This window comes from Dermacentor variabilis, chromosome 11 (genome assembly GCF_050947875.1).
Source record: "Dermacentor variabilis isolate Ectoservices chromosome 11, ASM5094787v1, whole genome shotgun sequence".
Taxonomy (NCBI): Eukaryota; Metazoa; Arthropoda; class Arachnida; order Ixodida; family Ixodidae; genus Dermacentor; species Dermacentor variabilis.
In genome coordinates this window covers 29,429,244-29,441,855 of record NC_134578.1, presented here as the reverse complement: position 1 = coordinate 29,441,855, position 12,612 = coordinate 29,429,244, and positions in this window count along the sequence as shown.

Sequence of the window (12,612 nt, the reverse complement as noted above, 5' to 3'; positions counted from 1 at the left end):
TTATAATATCACACGACTAACCTACAAAACTGTTGTAGATATATGGCGAAAAATTAATATGCTAACGTGTAGACATATTTTTCTGTAATAACATCTTCTCTTCTTAGGCCATATTGTTTCTGGTAGGAGAAATTAAGAAATGAGCATAGAATAAATAACATTGGTAGCAATTTTTTAATAATAACAAATTCCGCACATATCTAGGTATCTAGTCTAATGGGAGTAGATGTCTTTCTAGCCACATTAGGTAGCTTCGCGTAGTTGCTTACCATTCATGTTATTTTCAGCATTAGAAGAAAGTGTATATTGACGGAGCTGAAATATTCCTTCCACTTATGTGCCGAAAGATGTGTGTGTGAAGTGATTTTAGAAAAGGAAACGGAAGAGATGAGTGCAGCGCCGTAACTGTCTCTCACAGGAGGACACCTCAACAGCACTGCACGGGGAAGGGGGAATGGGAAGAGAGAAAGAGAGAGGAAGGAGAGAAAGACAGGACGAGCGCGTCAAGGGGAAAAAAGTGAGTGTGGGGCTCAGAGCCGCGCCCTCAAGTGGGTCGCATTGCAGTAGTCTAGCATATGTGCCGAAAGATGTAAGGTGCATGTATATAACGCCAGCAGGTGTCCTACGTTATTTCCAGAAAACTCAACCTTTGAGATCTGCAAAGCTGACTGCTCACCTATCTACTCTCGACGCTCCTAAAGGAATTGCGTCTCAATATGTGGAAACCCTGGACGTGTGTGTGAAAGCGGCTACGCTATGGGTGATTAAAAGAGCGTCTGCGTCCCTTGGGAGAATTGTCCCAACTACGCTGTAGAACAAACGCATTTTACCCCTCTCTAAACGTGGCGTTTAAAGTGGAGTAACTGTTTCTTTCATATACGAACTTTTTTTTCATTTTTTTGTTGTCATTCATTCCGGGTAGGATACACTAGTTATCTCTCTTACCGATGGAGTAAAAGCAGTAGAGTAATTGTAAATGCCGTAACGCTCTTGTAAACGCCGCTGTGGCAGCGTTCTTTTACCATGTAGCCGTTGGCTCAAATTCAGTAATGTAGCTTTAATAATGCCTAGAGGGTCCACTAATCTTTTTGTTTGGGCATACTGAATTTTGTTGGCGGAAATAAATAACTGAAACAAAAATGCATCACCTCATTTAGTCACTTTCACCACTGCTATTTTGTCAGGATTAGGTCATTGAAAGCAAAGTGCGAGATCAGTGATGTGGAATGTTAAAGGAATATAATTATACCTGCTATGTAACAAATACACTGTTGTTCTATACTGGCCATTTTCCAGGCAACATTGACTGCTACGCTCCCAGACTTTATCCAACTTTATCCGTAAATTTCATTCCCCTATGTTCGAATGACAGGCCATCAAATTTACAGATATTTCCTGTAAGTTAGAGACGTCGCAGAATTCATTCCATGGTGCTGCAATAATAGGCAGTTACATTTCGTGCAATGCCTGTAAAAAATACTGGGTTCTGTGATTTAATTTCACGCCACCACACTATCAAACCGACACATTTTACAGAAAATTTAGTTCTTTCTTTAAGTTCTCGAGCACTGCTAATAAATAAAGCACTTTGCTTGATTTATTACTCATCATTATTAGAGCATTCCGTTTACTGAAAAAGAATTCTTTAATAACCTTGCTAATTATACTTACTTTGCAGGTTAATAACCATATATGCTATCTGACGGAAGAAAAATTCACAGCACCTTGAAAAAGTTATCTGTCTATAAGGCCAAAGGCAACTTCTGACGCCCACACAAAAGTATGTTAGCCATGATTTGAAGTAAAGCAGATATCATTGTAGCTCAAGCAGTAGGAGAAGTAGCAGTCTAGGACATAGCTAGAACACATATCGAGCAAGTACAATTATCAGGTGTCTCTAAAGTGCACGAAGAAAGACCAAAATTGATTGGCAATCTAAGTCTGCAAATACATTTAAAACAAAGTGTCATGTGCACGTTTATACACTGGAACTACTTAGCACGTAAACGCTTCCGCCTATTGGTCTTTCATGACCACAATTAAGATTTTCAGGGCACCTTAATACACAAAAAATTGCGCAGGTACCGTAGTCGCTAGATACCAGCTTCAATGATAAGCATGGACAATCAAATTATTCTGGAAAGCTGACAAAGGACGTTAGCATGCGCAAAAATCATCCTGGCATATAATGTGCTGAATAAACAACAAGGTATCTATTGAATGGTTTCTTGCACAGGAAGATTTGCTAGTAACGCTAAAGAAATAAAGGGCATTCGAGGTTATATTTGGAACATTGATAAAGTCCATGCTGGGCAAGTCGAGGAATTTTGGCCTCGGGGGAAAAATTAATAGAGCACAACATCTAGAGGATAAAAATTTTAGCACAATATGGTCTAATTGCCCACAATTCACTTTGATACTGACCCTCAACAAACGGTGTTTGTGGCTCAAAAATATATCAGAGCAGAGTATCGCAGACTGCTACCATGATCCGATGGGCAAGTCTTACGAACTTTTTCTTTCACGTTGTAATTCTCGCTGATGTGACATAATAAGCATTAATCTTAATAAATGCTTTCGAAGGAGGTAAACCAAATATACCAACGAAATTACAAGACAAAGTTTTCAAACTTGTGAGTTCTCATGCAAAAAATCAGCAAAATATAATCTTGCGCATAGCAAGCACAACGAAAGAGAACAATTTGCATGCAGCGTGTAAACCGCTTCATTGCTAAGGGACAGACAGTTGATGCTATGAAAATTTCACTGACCTTCTTATTGGTCGACATTATTACGCTGCACTGTTGCTAAATCATAAGGAGTGATCTAGTTTACTTACCGATGATACGTTAATGTTCGGATTTCTCATAAGAGTAAGAAAATTAGTAGTTTCCTTCAGGTAAATAAAATTTCAAATCAATTTGGGTTGTGTAGGCCTAACCAATTTACCAGTATTCTACAAACCTCATCAAACATGTTTAATTCTAAGCAACTGCATTCTGGAACTTCATTCATGTAGATGGAAAAGATAGGACAAATCAATGAAGCATAGGTTCGCAAGAGGAGGGAGCAAAGTGCGAGACATTCTTATAGAACTGCTCTCATTACCGAAATGACATTATTATCCCCCAACTGTGTCTGCCTGAAACTTGCAAGTTTTCATGATGGTCCTTCCGCACGACATGCACGACTTATAACGAAGTGAACCCAATGCGTCTATGACAGCTGTGTACGCGGTTAAAAGTCAAATGAGACATTGTTTAACTAAATTATTGCTCGACCAGTGAAAACATTCTCCACAGGCTTGAAACAAATAAACCGTTTTTTTTAGTTTACTCGCAGACGCTCACGTAATTGTTGTGCATATGCGAACAGCGAGAGTTCCAGTCGACGTTCGCACGATGCGCACAGCTGTCGAAGGGTGATGGAGGGCCAAATGGATTCATCGAAACATTGAATTGTTGGCCGTTGTATAAGACTGCCAACAATAAGAAGGAAATCAAAGGTGTGTTACTTTCCCAAGGTTTCAAAACGTGCATGATCTCTGGAGCAGACATCATGTGTGGTGCCTTCATTTTGTTTGTGATCACTAGTGTATTCATCATAACTATCCAACAGGTTTGTAATTCACACTTCTCCTAAGCACACTTTGTGGCCTCTGGCAGTATTTGTGTTCGGTCCAACTTAAGCGTGTGGTTCGTCTTTCATTCTTTATGTTGCATCTATACTTCAGCCATAGATACTCTGGCCTCTTGGCTTGCATCGTGCAAGACCCTATCTTTCTCACTGTGATTACCGCATGGTGCAACGTAATGATTAGAAACTAAAACAATCCTCCTTAATTTTCCCGCTTTGCTGCAAGCTGAATAGGTGCACCACCGTATCAATTTTTAAAAATTGTTGGCTGCACATCAGTCCCAACATATCATTTGTTTGTTTTTTATCTTCGTAAGAAAAATGGCTGTTGAAGTATTGTTTGCCAGAGCTCGTTGTAACTATGCGAGCACTCTAGATACTTATCTCGTGTGCACTTCCTTTTGTAATGTGGGGACGGTATTTCCTGGTTTTTGCTTCCTTTTAACCCATGTGGTGCAAATGGAAAGTGAATGGCGTGTTTGTTCGCCTTGGTTCTAAGGATTTAATGCTGTAAACACACTTCAACGACACATTTTCTCTTTTCTACCAGTGTAAATCTGCATACGGCACCCTTTCTCATCCCTGCAGAGGCCATCACCTCAATAATTAAAAACAAATGGCCAGCAGGCGTCCAGAACAACATCTTTAAACCTATGACTACAATATATGCTAAATACATCACGTTGTTTTCGCAGTCACACCACACAGAAGACTTACCAGATTACTGGGAAGGAGATACTGATGTTTCAGCCTACATGAAAGGTAACACCATACTCTCTTGTAAATTACTGTCCTATCTCATTGACTAGTTCTTCTTGCAAAATTATTGAAATGTCTATGCTCTGTTAATATTGTTGCGCTGTAGAAAAGGACATGCAGACAAGAGACGATGACATAGAAGTGTTGTTGTGGCTGGGACACTTCGGCCGCCATGTTCTAGTGTCAGCTGGTATCATCAGAATTCGCCTTGCACAAACAACATTCGTGCTTGTTCCCACCTCGCAATATTTTCGTGGATGTGTGGGGTACCAACACGGAGCTCCGCAGCGGTCACCGCGTGAGCCCTGACACAATGATCGACGGCCGAAGCGTTTCGCAAAAATATATACTTTAACTGTGCCAGATTTTGTATTTCTATCACACACACATTCTTTTATCAACACATTTATGTAACCTCAGGCTTACCACAGCGGTTCAGGCTTCAACCATTTCTTTTATAGGGATAGTGAATGTATGGACACTCCAGGAGACTTATCACTGTCGCCCTTATGATCTGGTAATGGACACACACACACACACACACACACATATATATATATATATATATATATATATATATATATATATCGTACTGTACGCACTCGGCAGTGGGTACGATGCTGGGGAGAAGGAATACGGCGACGAGAAACGCTTATTTGCTGTTTCACCATCGCACCGACCGGTTTCAAACTTGGAACTAGTGCTGCTGGCAACCACCCCCGTTGTATTTGATGGAGCTGCTGGGCTTCTCTACATCCTGGAACTCCGCAGTCGGACGCAATCACCGTCTATTGCAAGGGAGGATCCGGGACCGCCCGAGGCTGCTGCACCCATGCCCCCGGCCATCGTCTGCTCTGGCGTCATCCGGCAGCGCGATCCCGCTATATTTAGTGACACCGACGACCACGAGATGGAAGACTAGCTCATCGAATATGACCTCGTAAGCACCTGTAATGAGTGGGACGACCGCGCTATGCTGACAAATGGCATCTTTAACTTGAATGACGTGGCAAACCTGTGATTCGCCAATCATAAATCCCATCTTACGAATTGGTCGGCTTTCACGGCAACTTTGGCAGAGGTCCCGACGTTCACCTGCTCCGTGCTCAGCAGCGCCTGCATGGTTGAGCTCAACGCCAGGACGAGACCTTGACCAGTTACATTAAAGACGTGCACTCGCTCTGCAAGCGCGTCAACTCATCCATTGACGTAGCTTACAGGATCAAGCACGTCATGAAAGGCATCGATGACCATGCCTTCCAGATGCTCCTCGCGAAGGGTCCCCGGACGATTGCCGAGGTCATAGAGCTCAGCAGTACGACGAGCTGCGCAAGCAGCGTGCATCAACAGGCACTGCTAAGCAGGACACCGCGGATCTATCTGCCTTGGATTTCGGCCGCGACCTTGCGGACATCTCTGCGTTAATGTCGGAGATAAAGGAGTTCATCCGCCAAGAAATCGCACGCCAACTCTCTTTGGCGAATAGCACAGCCTAGCCATCAGCAAGCTCGGCTCCTTTTCTTCGTCACGCAATTCAGACGCAAGTTTCCGTGGCGCTGCCACCGACCCCTCCTCCGAAGTCTGCTGTTTTCCCCTAACTTACGCTCATGTTGTCGCCCAGCCTTACGCTCCTCCGGCTTCTGACGCCTACCGGGCCATCGGCACCTTCCATGTGCCGCCGCTACGTTCACGTTCGATTCTCGTCCCTTACTCGGCCGCTGGAACCCCTGTCGTGAACCCGTCGTGAACACCAGGTAACCGGCCAAAATTCTATTCCTGCCATTTTCCGAGCTACGTATAACGTTTCTGCCGCCATCGCAGCCACGTTTAGCTGACACTGGGGGCCCCTCAAGCTACAGGCCTGCTCCACTTTCATGTCAGGACCCATCTAACCTACCTCCGGACTCGTGTTATAGTCGCCACCCGTTCGATTCACGCCGGTTGCCTTCCCCACGTTGTCGATCTATTTCATGAAAACTAACAGTCACGGTTGCATAGGCATGAAGTGCGTTTACGTAGAACATTGCAAGGCCTTATTTTTCCCCAGCCCCGTGCATGCCCACTGTCCAGTGCCTTCACTACAATATATATATATATATATATATATATATATATATATATATATATATATATATATATATATTATTGTACTGAGAGAGTGAAGCAGACAATTCGCCGTCCACCGGAGCAACTGTTTACTTATGCCTCCTTTTCTTTTGTCGAGCTCGCCGTTCCAGGGCCGGCGCCCAAGTGTGCCTCTTTCTCTTCACACTGGGCACGCTGCGGACCCGAAGAAAAAAGAGAATCGACACTCAATTTTAAAACTGACAGTTCACTTGATCCTCCGGAACCGTTTCTTGAGGCGTGACACGGGCACGGCAAAGTTTTTTTTACGCCTGTCGAGGATAGTGCTTGGAACTGAGGTGCTTACGCTCTATGTGCTTTCTTCTATGCTCTCAGTAACTGTGAAGGGTCCTTCATACCTCGGTAGTAGCTTCTGGCTTGGGGAGCTGACTCCCCTTCATGTCCACCATCACCGATGTTATACACCGAAGCAGGTCGATGTCGGCAGTCATAGTGGTGCTTCTGCGTTTGTCGCGCTTGTGAAGCTCTTCTGATCGCTGCTGTTCTGATCTTTTCAAAGATTGACGTTCGGTAGGTGGAGTTGGAGATGGTAACGAGAGTGTCCAGGTTGAGGACCACTTTGAGGTGGAGCACCTTCCCCGTAGATAGTTTTGTACGGCGTTGTCCTGGTAGACGTATCCAGCGCCGTGTTAGTGGCGTTAGCAGATGACTTCAGGTGAGCGTCCCAGTCGGCTTCTCGTTTTTTTTCTATACTCAAATACATAGCAAGTCGGGCCTGGATGCTTTGGTTCGTTCGTTCCGTAAGGCCGTTTGCCTGCGACGTGTAAAGTAATACAGACGTGTAATGGTGCTGCACCCCTGCCGTACCAAGGTAATTCCTTAGTTCGCGCGTACGGAATGTCGTAGCACGGTCTGATATCAATCTCTTTGGCAGGCCATGCCTCCACTGAAATCTTAGCTTCAGGAAACCGGTTAGGTTACCGGATGCGAGAGATGGCACAGCGATCACTTCGACGTGCTTCGACAAATAGCCCACGGCCATATTTATGTAGCCATTTCCTGTACTAGTGATCGGTAGAGGTCCGACGTAGTCGATGCCAACAGTGTGAAAAGTAGTTTCTGGCAGCAGAATAGGTGTCTGTAATCCTGGCTGGAATCCTGACTGCCGCTTGTATTTCTGACACACATCGCAACTGAAATATTGCGAGCCATTCATGGCACTCCGAAGCGAGGGCACATCGTCGAAACGGCCACGCTCCGAAAAATACAAGAACGCTTCTGGTCGCTGAAGGTGGAAAGCAATGTCCGCTCCTATGTCGCCAATTGCAAAGTGTGTCAGTAATCCGGGCTGGCATCCTGGCAGCCACTTGTATTGCCGACCCACTTCGCAGCTGGCGACGTGGGAGAAGACATTGCTTTCAATCTTCGGCCACCAGAAGCATTCTTGTATAATGCGGAGCATAGCTGTTCGGACGATGTGCCCTCGTTTCGGGGTGCTATAAATGGCTCCTAATATTTCTGATCTTAAGCAATTAGGAATCACTAGGAGATGACGTTCTTCTGAGTGGTCCTTGTGCCTCTGACACCGATGCAGTGTATCATTGCATGCGTACTACATAAGGCGAATTCTTTCCTGTAGCAGCGATTGATTGGATGATCGGTGCTAAGCCTTTGTCCCGCTGTTGGGCTTCGGAGAGGCCTTGTAGGGAGAAGAAATTGCGACTCTTCTCCTTTTGCGACAGGCTCCCAAGAGGGTTCCGGGAGAGAGCATAGGCGACGTTGTTTAGTTCCGCAGCACGGTGGCGCACGGGAAAATTGTACTCTTGCCGCGTGGTAATGCATCGGGCAAACTTGTACTTCAGCTGCTGCTTGGAAAACATCCACGTTAATGCAGCATTATCGGTCATGACCGTGAATTTGCGCCCAAAACGATAACGACGGGAATTTGTCATCCACACTCAATACCACCACAGACATTCCAGTTCATTGGAGTGGCAGTGGCACTCGGTTTCTGAAATTTTGCGACTCGCATATGCGACAACACGTTCGATGCCATCAGGGTCACGTTGCACTAGGGCTGCCCCGAGGCCCATCCGGCTGGCATCAGTGTGCGCTTTCGTTGTCCAGTCGTCATTAAAGTGGCTTAGTGCAGGAAAGAGAGTTAACTGCTGTTTTAAAGTTCGAAAAGCGATTTCTTGTGGAGCGCCCCATTCATAACCAACTCAATTTTTAAGTAAATTTATCAGGGCAGTGGCGGTTGATGCAAACTGGGCAATAAATCTGCGTAAGTGCGACGACATGCCCACAAACGACTAATTTTGTTTCAGGCAAGTTGGTGTGTCAAATTCTGCTGTAGCAGCAATGAGCTCCTGGAGCGGCTGGGTGCCGTTTGGAGACGTGCTATGTCACAAGTATAAAATATTTGAGATGCCAAACTGGCACTTATGGTTCAGCCGAAACCTGGCCTTAAGAGCTTGTCTAGTATTTTGTACGAAAGAAAGCTGAGCTAGTTGGTAAGGACCGATTATGCAAAAAAAGTGAGGCGTGCAGACAAGACACAAGAGAAGTGGACAACACGAACGCCGACTATCAGTTGTTCAAATGTTCAAATTGCGTAGATTTCGTTCTTCCGTTGAGTCAAAGAGGAGGATGCCGTCTAGATACACTACGCAAGCTTAATTCTGCAGCGTTTCTAGCACGCAATTCATAGTATGCCGAAAGGTACTAGGAGTGGTGCGCAAACAAAACGGCGTGCGGTTAAATCCGTACAAGCCTGAAGGAGTCCGAAAGGCTGTCTTTCACTTTTCTTCCGCGACGTTGATCTGCCAGTAAGCCGCGCATAATGAAGCCATGAAAATAACATGGAATGGCAGACTGTATAAATAGCGTCATCAATTTGGGGTAGTGGGTACGCGTTTAGCTGCCTGTAATCGATGCAAAATCCAAAGAACCATTATTTTTTCAGGACAAATACGACAGGCGCTTCCCACAGGCTTGAAGAGGGCCGAATGATGCCTGCGTCGAGCATTTCACGCCCGAGTTCCGCGATCGCGGTACTGTCCTGCTCCGTGGGCCTCCTCAACGGCACACATATTGACAAGTGGTCACCCGTTGGTATACAATGTACAGTCTTGTTCAGAAGTTCCGAAGCCACTGCGACCGTACTAGGAGCAGCAACGCTCCGCTATCGCGGCGCTGCCATCAACGGCACTCACAGACGCTCGCTGGAGGCAGGGATAAAAGAGAGCGAGAAGGAAGATATATACCCACTATATCGGACAGGAAACTTACACTAGGTATATTTGTTGACTTCTCTAAAGCCTTTGACCGGATAAATCACAATAAACTTTTACAAAAAATACCCTATGATGACATCCGATGCACTGCACTGAATTTAAGTGCCACTTATTTGAGCAATAGGCTACAGTGTGTAAGCATAAACACAGAACAATCGTCCTTGCAAGAAGTTACTCAAGGCGTACCTCAAGGTAGTATATTGGGGCCACTACTTTTCATTACTTATGTCAACGACATTGTTAACATAAACCAGACAATCCCATATCTCATATATGCAGATATCACATCCTTGTTTTTCGCAGGTGTGGACGTAAATGACATTACTTCAGCAGCAAACGCGACACCAGGAGACTTGTATGCATGGTAGACCGTAAACTCCCTACAAATCAACTGCTTAAAAACCAAAGCTGTTCTCTTTCGATCGAAAGGTACAACGTACACAGCTACTTCAAAGCTATACCTGAACGATTCCGCGACAGCTAAAGCATTGGGAATAATTTTTCACGAGCATATGTTATGGGATTCCCATAGTGAAATGGTAAGAAAAAAGCTAAGTGAGGCACTAGGCATGCTTAGGAGATGTCAATCATTTCTACCCACTACTCACATGTTAACTATTTATTAGGGGCGAGGAGTTACGGAGTCGCCATCTGTCGGAAGCGCCTCCCTTGCGTAGTATGAGGGATCAGGCGGCACGCTCCTCATAGGTTTCGCTTACGGCGCTCAATAAAAACACCATGCGGCAGCCGTCCTGGACATTTATGTAGGTACTCTCAAAACCAGGGAAGTTTTCGCGGTCTCTTAATAATCTTGGGCAAACTTAAAGCACAGAATCGTTTACATTTACCGAATACGTACAGCAAACACCACTACGCGCGGTCGCCGCGATGGAGTCTCCCGAACCGGCTTCTTGCGTGAAAGGTAAGCATGCGCTGAGAGTTAACTATGTGAAATATGTTCTTGTAATGGGCTGCCTGTTTAACCAAATGGGGCATAAGAGAATGAAGTCTCAATGCAGCGAACGCACGGGTTTGCAGCGACCGACTGCGCGTCTGCATGCATGTCTGCGCACAATATATTGCTTTCGCTGTGAGCGCGTTTTCGCACCGTGCCGTGAACTTTAGGCCGCAGCATATGAGCATTTGACAGTACACTAGTAACCATTGTTGCGTGGACGCTATCAGAACTGCTCAAACATAATTTCGTTATAGAGACTTCGATGCCTACGGCGACTGTGATGTGCCGTCGCGACGATTCCATCTGTTTTTGTCTTCTAAATTCTTAGAAATATCAATATTATTTCTTAAGTTGCGTCGCACTGTATGTTTATCGGTCTTCTGAGCGTGCGATTTCCCTCTGCTGCGTTTTTGTAATCCAGTGCATTAATTCTTAACACAGACAGGACCATATGCTATGCCTTTCCTTAATGTGCGTGTTACCACTTCCTTTCCGTTCCCGTGAATTTGCCAGTATCTACCATCAACAAGTTCATAGACCAAACCGCCCTGACATTAGCCGGGCAGCGGGCGCGTGCGAGCGTCTCAGTGCGCGCTTTCTGCTACTCACCGAACATCGCGCAGTCCAGGCGCCGTAGCAGAAATCTTCCTCGCGTGTGTGCTTGCTGCATACCCGAGTTGTAGCCGATGGCTGTCTGCCGGTTCTAAGTTTCGCCAGCCAAGCTTCACGCAGCTCCTTGCCCTGCAGCTACGTGTGAATAAGGCTGACACCGGGCTCCATTGCGTACGTCCGGCAGTGCGGCACCGAGCAGTAGCCTACCAGGCTGCGCGCCTCCAAAGGCAGCCACAACCTACTATAGTAGTTTCAAATGTTGTCAATTTGCCACCCAAGGCGGTAAAGCCTCACCACTTAATCAGAACCTTGGCGCAGGTGGGACTTTAAACTTTCCTTTTCAGCTCGCTTCGGCGCTTCCGAAGCAGCCGACGCGGCCGCTGTGTCCACGTGATCCCTCAGGTCACGTCACACCGACGGTGGCGCCAGCTTTTCCAGTGGTGGAGCTCGCCACAAATAACGCGCTATTTTGTTCACAGCTACGCTATGGTCTTCTGGTGTGGGGCACTGGTACCGCGCAATCTAAGCAAAAATTACTCGCGCTTTAAAGAAATGCATTACGTTGTATAGCAAATGCCGAATATAATGCACATATCTCGTTTTTATTCAATAAATTCAAAGTATTAGGATTTGATAACATGTATGAACATTGTTTGTTAGTGTCCTTGAGAACTGAATTAAACAAAGGAAACAATAATCTTGCCTTCATAGCATGCTTGGAGCGCAGTACCTCGTCTCGTCTAGACAGAGCGATTAGTGGAAGGTTCCTTGACGCCGAACAAACTATGGTCTCCAAATGCTGAAACATTCACTCCCCCACATACTAAACAAATTCAATTTCTCATCAGAGCGATTGCGCCTTCTTTCGCGACAGGATATGTCCAATCTTTTTTTGCTGACATGATGTATTTCTTGTTTTTTTGGCAAAAAATGCGGCGTAAGATGCTGCATTTTTACGATCTTTTATTTTTTTTCTTCTCGAGGAGTGCAAATCTTTCTGCATTTCTCGTTTTTGTATAAATATATTGGTTATTGTGCCAATTTCACTATGTATTTATGTCCCTATTTACTTGTTTACATGATTTTACGAATGCTGTCACTTTTCTGCCTTGTACTGCTGGGATGTCGGGCCAGTCAAGCTGCGTTTATATCGCATCTTTTTTACCGCATTCCACACCACACATTGTATCTTTGCCTCATGTATGAATATGTAAACATTGAAACACTGTGGTGAAATAAACTACAACTTCAACTCCAAGATGGGCT